This window comes from Mesoplodon densirostris, chromosome 3 (genome assembly GCF_025265405.1).
Source record: "Mesoplodon densirostris isolate mMesDen1 chromosome 3, mMesDen1 primary haplotype, whole genome shotgun sequence".
Classification (NCBI taxonomy): Eukaryota; Metazoa; Chordata; class Mammalia; order Artiodactyla; family Ziphiidae; genus Mesoplodon; species Mesoplodon densirostris.
Genome location: NC_082663.1, coordinates 48,819,294 through 48,836,547, shown reverse-complemented (window position 1 = coordinate 48,836,547; position 17,254 = coordinate 48,819,294). Strand labels below are relative to the sequence as shown.

At 38.1% G+C, this 17,254-nt stretch overlaps 1 protein-coding gene and 1 pseudogene across 2 annotated transcripts in view; one reads left to right on the top strand and one right to left on the bottom strand.

Moving 5' to 3' along the window:
• The window catches only part of DEPDC1B (DEP domain containing 1B), a 105,871-nt gene that overhangs the window by 59,262 nt on the left and 29,355 nt on the right, over nucleotides 1–17,254 (top strand). The window lies entirely within an intron of this gene.
• LOC132486140 (ferritin heavy chain-like) lies at nucleotides 2,048–2,714 on the bottom strand (annotated as a pseudogene).

The following is a 17,254-nucleotide window of genomic DNA, read 5'->3' as shown; positions in this document are numbered from 1 at the left end:
TGTAAATTTGACATTTACTCTTCATGAGTAAATCTACTACTCTGGATATGACTTCATGAATAGTCAAGTGTGAGAGAGATATTTTCATATAGAAATCTTATTTCTTTTTATAGAAGGAACAGGTTTTTGTAGGACTATTTGTTATCTGTGACATGTAAAATATAGTAACTACTGTTCTCTAAAACTTGTTGCTACTTCTCACATAGATTTATATTTCAGAATTTACACTGTCAAAGAAACATGGTAAAAAGGAAAAAGAAATCAATATTATTGGTATAGGTTTTTCTGATATTGTTCCTTTCTTCTTGGAAATCAGATTTTTCTGTTGATGTTGTGATTGTTCAATAAGTATTATTGTTTTCTTGTCCAAAAGTTTGCTTTAGTGACCAAATCACTGTGTGGGTATCATACTCTGTTATGTAAATTTGTAGGAATTAGCATCCTCTTGGTTTTGAGTGTTGTGGGCTTAGCAGTCTTCGCCTTCCCATTCCTCCTTCCCCGTCTCTTCCCTTTCTACTTTGGATTTCTACACCTCTCTTATTTTCTTGTTGGAAAGTAGGGATGCAGCCATAGTATCCTAACAAAATAACGTTATCAGCAATATGTGAATAATGTACCTGATCTCTTAACACAATACGTCAATTTTAAGATTTCATAGGATTTCTCATAATAAGAAGCAAAATGGAACAATTATAAATCATGTACATAAGAGTGAGTTTGTTCTCAGAGAGACCAATATTGAGAACAGATGAAGGGATTAGACCTAGTACTGTGCTTTGAGACCACTGGGTCTTCTTGGTATTTTGTTGTCCACCAAGGAGAGTTGGGGGCTTATGTCCTTGTGAATATCATGCCTAATGATGACTACTTGCTGTTATTTAAGATGCATAAAGACTAATTGAGTAGATTCTCATTATAGCCATTTAATGCCATTATGCGACTGGTAAAAGACAAATTCTAAAGACACGATTAAAAGCCACTTCTTAGATTTTCTTCTCATTTTCCATTTTCGTAATGTTTTATGGTAGAATTTAGAAACAAAAGAACTTGGAACTTAAAAAAAAACAAATTCCAATTTTTAAAAAATTTTAATTTTTTTATTGGAGTATAGTTGATTAACAATGTTGTGTTAGTTTCAGGTGAACAGCAAAGTGATTCAGTTATACATGTATCTATTCTTTTTCCCATTTAGGTTATTACAGAGTACTGAACAGAGTTCCCTGTGCTGTACAGTAGATCCTTGTTGGTTATCTATTTTAAATATAGCAGTGTGTACATGTCAATCCCAAACTCCCTATCTATCCCTCCCTCCCAACCTTCCCCTCTGGTAACCATAAGTTCATTCTCTAAGTCTGTGAGTCTGTTTCTGTTTTGTAATAAGTTTATTTGTATCAATTTTTTTAGATTCCACGTATAAGTGATATCATATGTTATTTGTCTTTCTCTGTCTGAGTTCACTTAGTATGATAATCTCCAGGTCCGTCCATGTTGCTGCAAATGACATTATTTCATTTATTTTGATGGCTGAGTAATATTCTTTTGTACATATGTACCACTTCTTTATCCATTCATCTGTTGGTGGACATTTAGGTTGCTTCCATGTCTTGGCTATTGTAAGCAGTGCTGCAGTGAACATTGGGGTGCATGTATCCTTTTGATCCATGTTTTGTTCTGGATATATGCCCAGGAGTGGAACTGTTGAATCGTGAGGTAGGTCTATTTTTACTTTCTTAAGGAACCTCCATACTGCTTCTCCACAGTGGCTGTATCAATTTACATTCCCACCAACAGTGTAGGAGGGTTCCCTTTTCTCCACACCCTCTCAAGATTTTTTGATGATGGCCATTCTGACTGGTGTGAGGTTATATCTCATTGTAGTTTTGATTTGCATTTCTCTAATAATTAGTGATTTTGATTATCTGTTCGTATGCCTCTTGGCCACCTGTACCTTCTTTGGAGAAATGTCTATTTAGGTCTTCTGCCCATTTATTTTTTTTGTGGGGGGGTACCAAATTACTTTATTTGAAGGAATGGTACTAAGGAAAGGACTTGTAGATATTTTGGTACAACTTACAGAAAAGGTAAAGGTAACCCAAACATGCATGCACTGTCTTGGTGACCAGGGAAGTCACCCCTGTGGCTATGGGAAGCCAGCCTAAGGCTTAGCTCTCATTTTCACTATTTCCCAGGGTGTGCTTGTCAAAGAGATACTGTGCCATGCCAGATTCGGGGGCCCCCATTGTGCGCAAGTTGGTTACGTGGTCACCCAATTCTTTAATGGATTTCACCTGCTCATTCAGATAATGAGTCTCAATGAAGTCACACAAATGGGGGTCATTTTTCTCAGTGGCCAGTTTGTGCAGTTCCAGTAGTGACTGATTCACACTTTTTTCCAAGTGTAGCGCACATTCCATTGCATTCAGACCATTCTCCCTGTCATCACGGTCTGGTTTCTTGATATCCTGAAGGAAGATTCGGCCACCCTGTTGGCTCTGCAGCTTCATCAGTTTCTCAGCATGTTCCCTCTCCTCACAAGATTGGTGAAGAAAGTATTTGGCAAAGTTCTTCAAAGCCACATCATCGTGGTCAAATTAGTACGACATGGACAGGTAGACGTAGGAGGCGTAGAGCTCCAGGTTGATCTGGCGGTTGATGGCGGCCTCTGAGTCCTGGTGGTAGTTCTGGTGCACCTGTGAGGGGGACGCGGTCGTCATGGCAGGCGGCTGAGGTGAAACAGTGGCGGTGGCTGCATGGCGCTGTAATGGCGGTGGGGACCTTGGGGTGGTCGGAGGGCGATGTGAGGTGGTGGCAAGGGCTGGCTCTGAGCGGCCAGCCGGAGCGGGGGACGTGCGCCGGGTTCTGTCCAAGCACTGTTGAAGCAAGAAACCGTGGCAACTCTCCGCGAGGACTGTGTCTTCTGCCCATTTTTTGATTATGTGTGTTGTTTTTTTTTATATTGAGCCACATGAGCTGTTTGTAAATTTTGGAGATTAATTGCTTGTTGGTTGTATCATTTGCAAATATTTTCTCTCATTCTGTGGGTTGTCTTTTCATCCTGTTTATGGTTTCCTTTGCTGTGCAAAAGCTTTTAAGTTTAATAGGTCCCATTTGTTTTTGTTTTTATTTCCATTACTCTAGGAGATGGATCAAAAAAGATCTTTCTGTGATTTATGTCAAAGAGTGTTCTGCTTATGTTTTCCTCTAAGAGTTTAATAGTATCTGGCCTTACATTTAGGTCTTTAATTCATTTTAAGTTTATTTTTGTGTTTGGTGTTAAAGCATGTTCTAATTTCATATTTTTACATGTAGCTCACCAGTTTTCCCAGTACCATTTATTGAAGAGACTGTCTTTTCTCCAGTGTATAGTCTTACCTCCTTTGTTATAGATTAATTAACCATAGGTACGTGGTTTTATTTCTTGGCTTTCTATCCTATTTCATTGATCTATATTTCTGTTTTTCTGCCAATACCATACTGTCTTGGTTACTGTAGCTTTGTAGTATAGTTTGAAGTCCAGGAGCCTGATTCCTCCAGCTCCATTTTCCATTCTCAAGATTGCTTTGGCTATTGGGGGTCTTTTGTGTTTCCATACAAATTGTGAAAGATTTTGTTCTAGTTCTGTGAAAAATGCCACTTGTAATTAGATAGGGATTGCACTGAATCTGTAGATTACCTTGGGTAGTATAGTCATTTTGGCAATATTGGTTCTTCCAGTCCAGGAACATGGTATATCTTTCCATCTGTTTGTGTCATATTCGATTTCTTTCATCAGTGTCTTACAGTTTCCAGAGTACAGGTCTTTTGTCTCCTTAGGTAGGTTTATTCCTAGGTATTTTAATCTTTTTGATGCGATGGTAAATGGGATTGTTTCTTTAATTTCTCTTTCTGATCATTCGTAGTTAGTGTATAAAAATGCAACAGATTTCTGTGTATTAATTTTGTATCCTGTAACTTTACCAGATTCATTGACGAGCTCTAGTAGTTTTCTGGTGGCACCTTTAGGATTTTCTATATATAGTATTATGTCATCTGCAAACAGTGATAGTTTTACTTCTTCTTTTCTAATTTAGATTCCTTTTATTTCTTTTTCTTCTCTGATTGCTTTTACTAGGACTTCCAAAACTATGTAGAATAAAAGTGGCAAGAGTGGACATCCTTGTCTTGTACATGATCTTAGAGGAAGTGCTTTCAGCTTTTCACCGTTGAGTATGATATTAGCTGTAAGTTTGTCATATATGGCCTTTATTATGCTGAGGTATGTTCCCTCTATGCCCACTTTCTGGAGAGGTTTTTTTTTTTATCATAAATGGGCGTTGAATTTTTTTTTTTTTTTTTTTTTTTGCGGTATGCGGGCCTCTCACTGTTGTGGCTTCCCCCGTTGCGGAGCACAGGCTCCGGACGCGCAGGCTCCGGACGCGCAGGCTCAGCGGCCATGGCTCACGGGCCCAGCCGCTCCGCGGCATATGGGATCCTCCCAGACCGGGGCACGAACCCGTATCCCCTGCATCGGCAGGCGGACTCTCAACCACTTGCGCCACCAGGGAGGCCCTGGGCGTTGAATTTTGTCAAAAGCTTCTTTTGCATCTATTGAGATGGTCATATGGTTTTTATTCTTCAATTTGTTGAGGTGGTGTATAACACTGATTCATTTGCAGATATTGAAAAATCTTTACATCCCTGGGATAAATCCGACTTGATCATAGTGTATGATCATTGTAATGCAGTGTTGGATTTGGTTTGCTAGTATTTTGCTGAGGATTTTTGCATCTATGTTCATCAATGATATTGGCCTGTGATTTTCTTTTTGTGTGTTATCTTTGTCTGGTTTTGGTATCAGGGTGAGGGTGGCCTCATAGAATGATTTTGGGGGTGTTCCTTCCTCAGCAATGTTTTGGAATAGTTCGGAAGGGTAGGTGTTAACTCTTCTCTAAATGTTCGATGGAATTTGCCTGTGAAGCCAACTGGTCCTGGACTTTTGTTTGTTGGGAGTTTTTTTTTTTTTTTTAACATCTTTATTGGAGTATAATTGCTTTGCAATGGTTTGTTAGTTTCTGCTGTATAACAAAGTGAATCAGCTATACATATACATACATCCCCATATCTCCTCCCTCTTGCGTCTCCCTCCCACCCTCCCTATCCCACCCTTCTAGGTGGATACAAAGCACCAAGCTGACCTCTCTGTGCTATGCGGCTGCTTACCACTAGCTATCTGTTTTACATTTGGTAGTGTATATTATGTCCAAGCCACTCTGTCTCTTTGTCCCAGCTTCCCCTTCCCCTTCCCCGTGTCCTCAAGTCCATTCTCTATGTCTGCGTCTTTATTCCTGTCCTGCTGTTGAGAGTTTTTTTTTTTATCACAGTTTCGGTTTCAGTACTTGTGATAGGTCTGTTCATATTTTCTGTTTCTTCCTGGCTCACTCTTGGGATATTGTACCTTTCTAAGAATTTGTCCATTTCTTCTTGGTTATCCTTTTTATTGGCATATAGTTGCTTGTAGTAGTCTCTTATGATCCTTTGTATTTCTGTGGTGTCCATTGTAACTTCTCCTTTTTCATTTCTAATTTTATTGATTTGAGTCCTCTCCCTCTTTTTCTTAATCTGTCTGGCTAAAGGTTTGTTAATTTTGTTTATCTTTACAAAGAACCAGCTTTTAGTTTCATTGATCTTTTCTATTTTTTTATTTGTATTTCATTTATTTCAGCTCTGATCTTTATGATTTCTTTCTTCTACTAACTGTGGGTTTTGTTTGTTCTTTCTCTAGTTGCTTTAGGTGCAAGTTTAGGTTGTTTATTTGTGATTTTTCTTGTTTCCCGATGTAAGATTGTATTGCTATGAACTGCCCCCTTAGAACTGCTTTTGCTGCATCCCATAGGTTTTGGATTTTCGTGTTTTCATTTTTATATGTCTCTAGGTATTTTTTGATTTCCCCTTTTGATTTCTTCAGTGATGCTTTGGTTGTTTAGTAGCATATTGTTTAGCCTCCATGTGTTTGTGTTTTTCACTGTTTTTTTTTTGTGTGTGGTTGATTTCTAATCTCGTAGTGTTGTGGTTGGAAAAGTTGCTTGATATGATTTCAGTTTTCTTAAATTTACTGAGGCTTGCTTTGTGTCCCAGCATGTGATCAGTCCTGGAGAATGTTTCATGTGCACTTGAGAAGAATGTGTATTCTGCTTTTGGATGTAATGCTTTATAAATATCAATTAAGTTCATCTGGTCTAATGTGTCACTTAAGGCCTGTGTTTCCTTATTGGTTTTCTATCTGGATGATCTGATAGAAATGGATGGACCATCTGGATGGTCCATTGATGAAAGTTTGGTGTTAAAGTCCCCCACTATTATTGTGTTACTGTTGATTTCTCCTTTTATGGCTGTTAGTATTTGCCTTATATATTGAGGTGCTCCTATGTTGCGTGCATATATATTTACAGTTGTTATACCTTCTTCTTGGATTGATTCCTTGATCATTATGTAGTGTCCTTCTTTGTCTGTTATAACAGTCTGATATGAGTATTGCTACTCCAGCTTTCTTTTGATTTCCATTTGCATGGAATACCTTTTTCCATCCCCTCACTTTCAGTCTGTATGTTTCTAGATCTGAAGTGGTTCTCCTGTAGACATGATATATATATGGGTCTTGTTTTTATATCCATTCAGCCAGTCTGTGTCTTTTGGTTGGAGCATTTAATCCATTTACATTTAAGATAATTATTGATATGCATGTTCTTACTGCCATTTCGTTAATTGTTTTGGATTTGTTTTTGTAGGTGTTTTTTCTTCCCTTCCTCTTTTATTCTCTTGTGATTTGATAATTAACTTTAGTGTTGTGTTTGGATTCCTTTTTCTTTCTCACGTGTATCTATTGTAGATTTTTGGTTTGTCGTTACCATGAGGTTTTGATATAGCAGTCTATATATAAACAAGATTGTTTTAAGTTGCTGGTCTTTTAATTTCAAGTGCATTTCCAATATCCTGCATTTGTGTTCTCTTTTTCTTGCAGTTGTTGGTTTTGATATCATATTTGTGTGCAGATGATTTCCAACCTTTACTGTATGTTTGCCTTTACCAGTGAGCTTTTCCGTTTGTTATTTTCTTGTTTCTAGTTGTGGCCTTTCCTTTTCCACTTAGAGAAGTTCCTTTAGCATTTGTTGCAAAGCTGGTCTGGTGGTGCTAAATTCTCTTAGCTTTTGCTTGTCTGTAAAGCTTTTGATTTCTCTGTGGAATCTGAATGAGAGCCTTTCTGGGTAGAGTCAGTTGGAAGCTCAGTGGAAGCTGACTGAAGAAATTCTCATTTGAACACTGGCTTCTAGGAAATCAAATGGAAGGTGTTTAAAAATGTATGAGTTCCAATTTTCATCAGTTACATTTGTGATGTCACTGGTCTGTTCTACCCCCAATTGTTCATTTTGATCTCATCTAGGAATTAAAGCTGGTTGTTTCCAAATTGATGTTAGAGTCAGCCATCAGCTAAAATATTTTCAGTAGAGGCTTTGAGGTGGAAAAGGATGGATAGAATGGAGAATTTATTATTCTTAGGTGTCAGCAATAATAGACTAATGTGTATAGATGGTGACATATATTAACCTTCCCTGATCAGTCCTTCTCAAGTGAATATATTTCAGACATGCTGCATTGAAAACCATAGTATTTAGAACTTTACATAGTGAAAGAAGAAAGTCTTCTAGGTTATGGAGGACCATAATTTGTTTATACGAATAACATAGATTATCTAATATAGCAATCCTGTTAGAATCTATGGGAAAGCGTATCATATCTAGGTCTGTGCAAACTAGATACATAGGTTGAATCCCAGGAGGAATTAGTCATTCCTGAAACCTTTTGACTTACTTTGATTGGAATAGGATCCCCTTAGATAAAATGCTTTAAAGTAGGTAATCAGTCTACTTTGTCGTAGAAGCTAATTCTGCAGCAATTTCAATGGAAATGGTTTTTAGTTTAGTTAATGAATTTCTTTTGAGGGTTATTCCTTTGCTTCTTGCATGAAATAATTCTGGCTTTATGCCATAACTGTGACCCTGAGAACAGTCATTGATAGGTGAAACAGGATATCGAAGTGTTCTTAAAGAAAAAAATGAAAAAAAGAGACATTTTTGGAGATTTAAGGCTTACCCTTTACTTATACTATACTTCATCTCAGCAGTCTGACCTAACAACATAACTGTGACTAGTAATAAATCTTCATTTCCAAAATGGCAGTTCCTTATATTAAGATCAGAGTTCGGCTGACTCTTGAATAGGGTGAGTGAGATAGTATAGCAGCCTTTACACACACTTCACATGCACCCTAGAATCCACTGAGCTGTGTAGCTTGCAATAAGTTAGCATACTGAGGAAAAGAGAACGCAGAAAGGAAACACAAAGGGGCATGGAAGCAGGGAAGAGTGTTTTGGAAAATTGGCTGGCTTGTGTGTTATATGATGTTAATATCTGACATCCTAGACTGGTGATCTATGGGCCAAATCTGGCTCATGAATACATCTGGTTTAAGTTGTGTGTTTTAAAAAGAAAGTTTAATTAATTGCAAAACTTTAAGAAATAGGAAATTCACATAAGAGTTTATATTTTTGGTTTCTGCTCCTATAGGCAGGTGAGTTTGTGGCTCCTGGTTTATGTGCTAATAGGCTGGAAGGCTGACACAGTAGGTCTTTGCTGTTTGCTTTCTCCTAGATGTAAAGTTTAGAAAATGCCATTGAAATTCACTAGGCTGGTTATACATTGGATCATGTAACTCAAAGGCTGAGATCTCCTCCTATGTTTTTTAACCTAGAAATATCCATAAGGTTAGGTTTTCCATTCTTTGGTTCTTTTGTATAGTGATTTCTAGGAGATCCTCTGGAGCTGTGTGCCATCTTGCTTCGTAACCTCTTTGCCCTCATGTGCTTCAGGTTATCTCAGGGTCCTTATCCCATGGTAATCCTTAGGGGAAAACAATTCCTTTTTTCAGAGAGTGCCTACTTGGTGCACTTGACCAGACAGAGAGCTCTTGCCCATGTTAGTCTGAAGTTCTTGCTGGTGGTGCTCTCTGCTCTCAGGGCCCAGGGCTTATGGCCCAAGCTTTTGAAATTGCACATGGGCCAAGGTAAAGATACTGAATCACCTCCAAATGTAATGACTACTGTTATGTCAAGATTATTGGAATAAAGTGAGTGAGGTAGTTCTTAAAGATGGAAATTTAGGCAAATGCCTAGGTATTCACTGGCTGTAACTAAACACATAAATTATTTATAAGTGGACTAGTAATCACTAGGATAATTGACAAAACTTGGGAAAAAAATTAAGACCTCTCTCATACTATTCAGCAGGATTAATTCCAGCTGTATTAGAGAATTAAATTTTAAAAAAACGGATCTAAAATAGTTGATACTTATCTGATGTTGGGGTGGGTGAAGGACTTTCTGATCATAAAAGCAAAAGTACTCATAAAAATGCTATAGCGGGCTTCCCTGGTGGCGCGGTGGTTGAGAGTCCGCCCGCCGATGCAGGGGACACGGGTTCGTGCCCTGGTCCGGGAAGATCCCACATGCCGCGGAGCGGCTGGGCCCATGAGCCATGGCTGCTGAGCCTGTGCGTTGGAGCCTGTGCTCCGCAACGGGAGAGGCCACAACAGTGAGAGACCCACATACCGCAAAAAAAAAAAAAAAAAAAAAAAAAAAAAAAAAAAATGCTATAGCAGTTTGAGACTCTTCATGTAGGAAAGGGCATCACTTGTGTGTGCGTGAATCTGTATCTACCTTTAAGCAACTCACAAAGTCAACTTGTGCTTTTCCTGAAAAGCCTCCAGAGAAGTAGTCCCACTTACTGTGTCTGTCTGTAGGCAGGGAGTTCTTGCTAATCGATGTGTAGTTTGAATTCTTTCAGCTTAGTATAAACTGTTTCCTTTTTATACCTCTTCTCAGTGAAAATGAAACTGTGGCATATTTTTTTATTCCTTTGGTTGTTTGAAAACTACAGTGAACACTTCTCAAGTCTCTTATCCTCTGGCTGAACAGACATAGTCCGTTGACTTTCTGGGAACATCAAGCCTTCTCAAAAGTCTTCAAATTTCACTTTGTTTTGAAGCTCCCATAAGGAGCAGCTTATTGTTAACATTGTATATGTTAATGGAATGATCAGGTCTACCTTGCAAAAATGAAAATTTGTGTTTCCAGTGACTTGAAAATAGAAATCTAATGTCACCTTTGGAGAACGGGAAGGAGGGCGCCAAAAGTAGGTGTCACATAAAGCACTGAAGAATTCTGAACCTGTCACATGATCATTATGGCCAAAGTGTCACCTAACTTCTAAAACACAGAACATTACAAATTCCCATTGATTTTGATTTTATTACTTTCATAAGGAACAGTTGGGTTTCTTTGAGATTTAATTATTTATTCACTTATCTTTCCTTAAGTCAGATAAATAATGAAATGTTTCCCTGATTGAAAAAAGTCTCACAGATGAATTGCTTAGTAATTTCATGGATAGTTTATTATCTTTTCATTATTATGTTCTTTTTTCACCAGTGGAAACATCACCAAGCTCAGGTAACTTGGTGGTTTGTTGACCTAGTTGTACCCATTCTGATAAATCACTCTGCCTTTCTGGGCCTGTTTTCGCATTGACAAATGGCAGTAATGCCTGTCATACTCATAGATATGAAAACATGAAACTTAAAGTGATGGGTAACACTTACTTCCTACTAAGTATCTATTTTGTTTTGTTTCATTTTGAAAACTACAAAAAATTGGAACAATGTGTAAGTTGAGCTTGTCATTTTCTTAAGAGAAGGAGGATTCAGTATTTTTGTGATGGTGTTGAGGTTGTAGAAATGGTGAAAGATGAAAAATTTACTCTTTTAGCTTTTGTTTAGCAAAATGAAATGAATCCAAAGAATAAAAGTTAAAACACTGAAACTCTTTTGTTATAAAATAAGGATAGAATTCTAATGTCCTTCAGAAGTTCTTAAAACAGAACCTTAAAGCCAAGAAGCTCTTTAAAATCGGTGAGGAATCTGTAAGTACTTGTTGAACATGTCTTGAGTTCAACTGTAGACTGTCATGGATATTTGAAAGCTAAATTCTCTTGCAGTCATTTTTTTTTTTTTTTTTTTTTTTTTTTTTTTTACTGAATCCTGTAGTGTGCTTTTGTTAGTAAGCTTTTAATGAAGGGAAAAAAAAGATTAGGTAATGGTTAGCAATGGGGAAGAGTTAGGAAATAGAAACAGAGAGCTCAAATTAAACTGTTTTTTGAGAATTTAAGTATTCCTACATGTAATTTAACTGAGGAAAGCAATATATAGCACTCCAAGATTCAAAGGCAGAAAGAACTAAGAACGAGTCCTGCTCTGACATTTGAACAGATTGAAAAATAACAACATCCTTGGGACAGGATGCCAAGAAGGACTTAAGTATTACAGACATATCAAATCTTCTCTTTGATCACATCATACCACTTCATGGATCACCCATATGCTGAGGATTTTCAATTCTTATCTTCATCTCAGATCTATCTCCTAAACTCAAGACTAGAATATCTGTTTGACTTCTGCCTGTGTATTCCTGGATGTTTGTTATACAAGAGCCTTGGTTCAAACTTAGTAGTCCCTAAGCCATTGTTTCAGAAACTACATGTTGGATGTGAATTCTATGTAGTAGAACAGCATTAAAAAAACAAACAAACCCATAGAATAGTGTACAAAATATCAGAGGGCATTGTATATAATGAGTAGGTATTTTTATAAACTTTTTTGTTTTAAATGCCTATGTATTTGTATATATATTATTGTGATATAAAATATATTTCTTAATTTTAGTTGTAAAAAATTTTTGAAAAATAAGAGTATTCTAGGGCTTCCCTGGTGGTGCAGTGGTTGAGTGTCTGCCTGCCGATGCAGGGGACATGGGTTCGTGCCCCGGTCCGGGAAGATCCCACATGCTGCGGAGCGACTAGGCCCGTGAGCCATGGCCGCTGAGCCTGTGCGTCCGGAGCCTGTGCTCCGCAACGGGAGAGGCCGCAACAGTGAGAGGCCCGCGTACCGCAAAAAAAAAAAACCCCAAAAAACACCTTTTACCTATGGTTCATATTCTATAGAGTTATATTCAGTTTTTCATCTCTAATTGTTGTGGAATTAACATTTTAAAGTGATTAGAGAGTTTCTTCAGGGATAAACTACATTCTATTTTTACTTTGTGGGAGGGAAACTGGCAGTAGTTTTCATTTTGAAACCTGGCTTTCATTTTGAATTCTCAAGAAAATGGTTTTGTGTGCCCTTGTTGGTGTAAAGGAGCTAGTTTCAAATTTGAGAAATTCTCTGTTCTTTTTACTCTCTAATCCTTGCCTCAAGTTGAAGAACGCAGAATGACATTTTATTTGACTATCTGCTTATTGAATATTTGTGCATACTCTTTGAACCAACATTTCTACTTCTATGAATTTATCCGTAGGAAGTAATTGGCCCCTTGGTAATTCAGCATGGTATTTAGGGTGTGCATGGCCTAGACTGTGTGGACTCAAATCCCCTTCTACCACTGACCAGCTATGTGATTTGGGCAAATAATATAATCTCTTTAAGCCTCACTTTTCTTTATCTATAAATGGAAACTATAATAGTATGTATCTCATAGGGATTGTTGTAAAGATTCAATGAGATACTGTTAGTGTTTAGAACACTATTAGATACATAATGAAATGCTTAATAAATGTTACCTATTTTCATCATTATAAATTAGGTTTATCATTATAAATATTAGCTGCTATCCTTAGTTTTAATTTTTAAAAAGGAAAAGTAGCTCCAAAACCACCATCAAACCTTTAAAATTCTTTTCTGCTGTAGTGGAAGATCTTCTATTCAAGTTCTAAAATATTTTTTGAAATTCACATGCTTTTACAAGTAATAGAACAATTTGCTCCTGTCAAGATTAATAGCATGCAGATCTCTACTTTCTTCAAACATAGCTTGTATTTTACTTTTAATCTGTTTTTCTGGTTTTATTTGGTATGTACAATGATGTGATAAACTGGAGCACAGCTAAGTATCCTTATGACCCAATTTCCCCTGCTGTCTGTAGCATCTGTGTTCCTCATACCAAGGGAGTTATAGGGTTGTGACTTTTTACATTACTGCCTCTTTAAACATTCAAAAATATTAAAAAGGAATAATTTATATTCACCTGCCAATTTTCTAAACTTTCTACCAATTAATATTTTTGTGATTTCTAATTGTAGCCTTGGTGTGGTTGAAAAATCCTATTAGTTTATGTCTGTTTTATACCCTAGGTTCAATCTCTTTTAAAATAAATATGTATTTACTTAATAGCCACTAGAGCTTTTTTTGGATTCCTGGAGATTTTGCCAAAAGATTACTTAAGACATAATACAATGATGATAGGTGGCTGATGGATGAACTTTTTAAATATAATCCAAGATTAAAATGGTTTTTATCTAGGACACATAGTATCCAAGAAAAGTTTGCCTATGAGTGTGTTAATATGTATATAGAGTATGGTAGTATGGTATTAAGTAGAGAGTATAATCTTTTAATTGATAATTAATAATTGCTGACCATTCACTTTTTAAATTTTAATTAATTAATTAATTTATTTATTATTTATTTTTTTTGGCTGTGTTGGGTATTTGTTGCTGCGCAAGGGCTTTCTCTACTTGTGGCGAGCGTTGAGGTACACAGGCTTCTCATTGCGGTGGCTTCTCGTTGCGGAGCTTGGGCTCTAGGTGTGTGGGCTTCAATAGTTGTGGTTCATGGTCTCAGTAGTTGCGGCGCATGGGCTTAGTGGCCTATGGGCTTAGTTGCTACACGGCATCTAGGGTCTTCCCGGACCAGGGATCGAATCCATGTCCCCTGCATTGGCAGGTGGATTCTTAACCACTGCGCCACCAGGGAAGCCCCTGACCGTTCACTTTTAATACCAAATTAAAACCAAGTAGGATTTATTGAGAGGAGGTTCCTAATTATGTGTTGTTAATTATGTATGTAAGGATTTCATAGGTTTGAATCTCAGCTAAGGGAAAACTCCCAAAGTCTTAACTACTTTGGGCTTTGGTTTCCTTGTATATAAAATGGGGCAGTGGGGCCTCCCTGGTGGCGCAGTGGTTGAGAGTCCGCCTGCCGATGCAGGGGACACGGGTTCGTGCCCCGATCCCGGAGGATCCCACATGCCGCGGAGCGGCTGGGCCCGCGAGCCATGGCCGCGGGGCCTGTGTGTCCGGAGCCTGTGCTCCGCAACGGGAGAGGCCACAGCAGTGAGAGGCCCGCGTACAGCAAAAAAAAAAATAAAAAATAAAATAAAATGGGGCAGTGTTTCCTACTTCATAGAATAGTCAAAATGATTAAATGGGAACAGATAAAATTGCTTAATATATAGTAACTTGGGCCTAGAAGGCATTCAGTAATGTTGTTCAGATTTCCAAAATGGGGGAGCAGGATTTTCAAAATCTCATTTGATTCATAAGCAAACAAAATGGTGATATAAATGATCTCCCTGTCTTTTCAGTCACTCAAGACATTAACTTAGCACCTATAGTGTTCTAGGCACCAGAGCAGAAAATAAAAATTGTATGCTTGCCAGAATCAAGGGTTGAAGTGTATAAAATATTCCTGTATTAATTATGTATTTAATTTTAATAAACATACAGGTATTCTCTTGTACATTGTGAATAAAAAGTATTGTTCCAAATTTTGGACTCACTTTAATATATAGTATTATTTTTATAACCTTCACAATACCCTGTGAGCTTGGTGCTAGTATTATTTCCATTTCCAGATGAGGAAAATCTCAGTAGACCTGAAAAGAAGTTGAGTAGTTTTTCCAAAGTCATTTTGTTCTATACCATCTTACCATGCTCCTAGTATTTCTGCCTTCCTAATGCTGAGTATATGAATGACATGCCCTTTTTTAAAAAATAATTTCTCTTTAATAACTTTGGAGAAATTTTACAAATTCGAGGTATTATAGGAAATTATTTATATAAGAGTTTCTATGATTTTTTTTTTTTTTTGCGGTACGCGGGCCTCTCACTGTTGTGGCCTCTCCCATTGCGGAGCACAGGCTCTGGACGTGCAGGCTCAGCGGCCATGGCTCACGGGCCCAGCCACTCCGCGGCATGCGAGATCTTCCTGGACCAGGGCACGAACCCGTGTCCCCTGTATCGGCAGGTGGACTCTCAACCACTGCGCCACCAGGGAAGCCCAGGAGTTTCTATGATTTTTAAATCTCATTTCTACAAACATAGCAAACAGAGCTGATATCATTATGGAATGAGAATGAAGAATAGTTTTTTCTTGTCAGTAGCAATATAATATAGGGGTTAAGAATGCAGACTGCAACTGGTTCAAACTCCAGCTTCTATGGTTACAAGCTGTGTGATTTGGCCTTAATCCAATATGACTGGTGTCCTAATAAGAAGAGGAGATTAATCTTGGACACAGACCGAGGGATGACCATATGAGGTCAGAGCAAGCAGGCAGCCATGTGTAAGCCATAGAGAGAGGCCTCAGGAGAAACCAACCCTGCTGACACCTTGATCTCAGACTTCTAGCCTCCAAAACTGTGAGAGAAAAAATTTTTGTTGTTTAAGCCATCCAGTGTGTGATATTTTGTTATGGAAGCACCAGCAAACTAATATAAGGCTATTATACAGAGAAAAAGCTCCACAACTCTGCATGGGGATCCTCTTGAATCTGTTGCTGAATATACTCTAAGCTGTACATCTCTAGGGTGATACTACTCAAAGCTGGGCAAATCATAACCACAATGAGATACCACTTAACACCCACTAGGATGACTATATAAAAAAGATGTTTAACAAGTATTAGTGAGAATGTGGAGAAATTGGAACCCTCATACATTACTGGTGGCAATGTAAAATGGCATGGCCATTTTGTAAGACAGTTACGCAGTTCCTTAAAAAGTTAATCATAGAGTTACCATGTGATTCATCAGTTTCACCCTTAGGCATATACCCAAGTCAATTGAAAGTATGTGTCACCACAACTTGTACATGAATGTTCATAGCAGCATTACTCAGAATATTCAAAAAGTCCATCAAATGATGAATGAAAAAAATGCAGTATATTTATACAATGGCATGTTATTCAGCAATCAAAAGGAAAGTACTTTTAACATGCTACAACATGGATGAATCTTGAAAACATTATTTTAAATGAAAGAAGCCAGGTACAAAAGATCACATATTTTATGATTCCATTTATATGAAATGTTCAGAACAGGCAGATCTACAAAGACAGAGATTAGTGGTTTCCAGGGACTTGAGGGGAGGAGAAAATGGGGAGTGACTGCTAATAGGTATGGATATTTCTTTTTGGAGTGACAAAAACATTCTGGAATTAGATAGTGGTGATAGGCATAACTTAGTGAATATACCAAAACCCACTGAATTGTATACTTGTAAAAAAAAAAAAAAAACTATCTCATAAAAAACGAACAAAGAGAAAAGAACCAAGTTGGACTTCAGGAGTTAAAAAGATTGTGGGTAGAGGGAATGAAACTGAGCACAGCCCCCGAGACGTATAGCGTAATATTAGGCAGTCTAATATGCATGTATTTGGAGTCCCTGGAGGGGGTCCTTTAAAATCCTCATGTGGGGCTTCCCTGGTGGCGCAGTGGTTGAGAGTCCGCCTGCCGATGCAGGGGACACGGGTTCGTGCCCCGGTCTGGGAGGATCCCACATGCCGCGGAGCGGCTGGGCCCGTGAGCCATGGCTGTTGAGCCTGCGCGTCCGGAGCCTGTGCTCCGCAACGGGAGAGGCCACAACAGTGAGAGGCCCGCATACCGCAAACAAACAAACAAACAAATAAAATCCTCATGTGTCCTTTCGCCACATCCCCAGCGTCCTTGAAGCACTTTCTTTACTTTTGCCACTAGAGGCTCATCTTTTACTTTCTGTCACCACCCTGGAATCAGCCATTTCTTTAAGGATTCTTGGTTCCTTTTCGTAGAGAACAGTATTTAGAAGACGAGATCTAGTGCTCGATGTGCTCATTGTTATAGGTGGTATTGTTCATAGAAAGAAAACAACGTTTTCAAATAGCACTTTAAGGAGTAACCCTGCAATTTAATTTCCAAATTTTCACCAAAAGTACTGTTTGGAAGGAGGGTGGTTTTTAAATTGGCAGAATGGAGAGTAATAAAACAGACATCATGTGCCCACCACCCTGATCCAACACATACATTTCGCCATGTTGCAAAAATATCCATGTGTTTCTCTGTATCTAGAAGCAGAA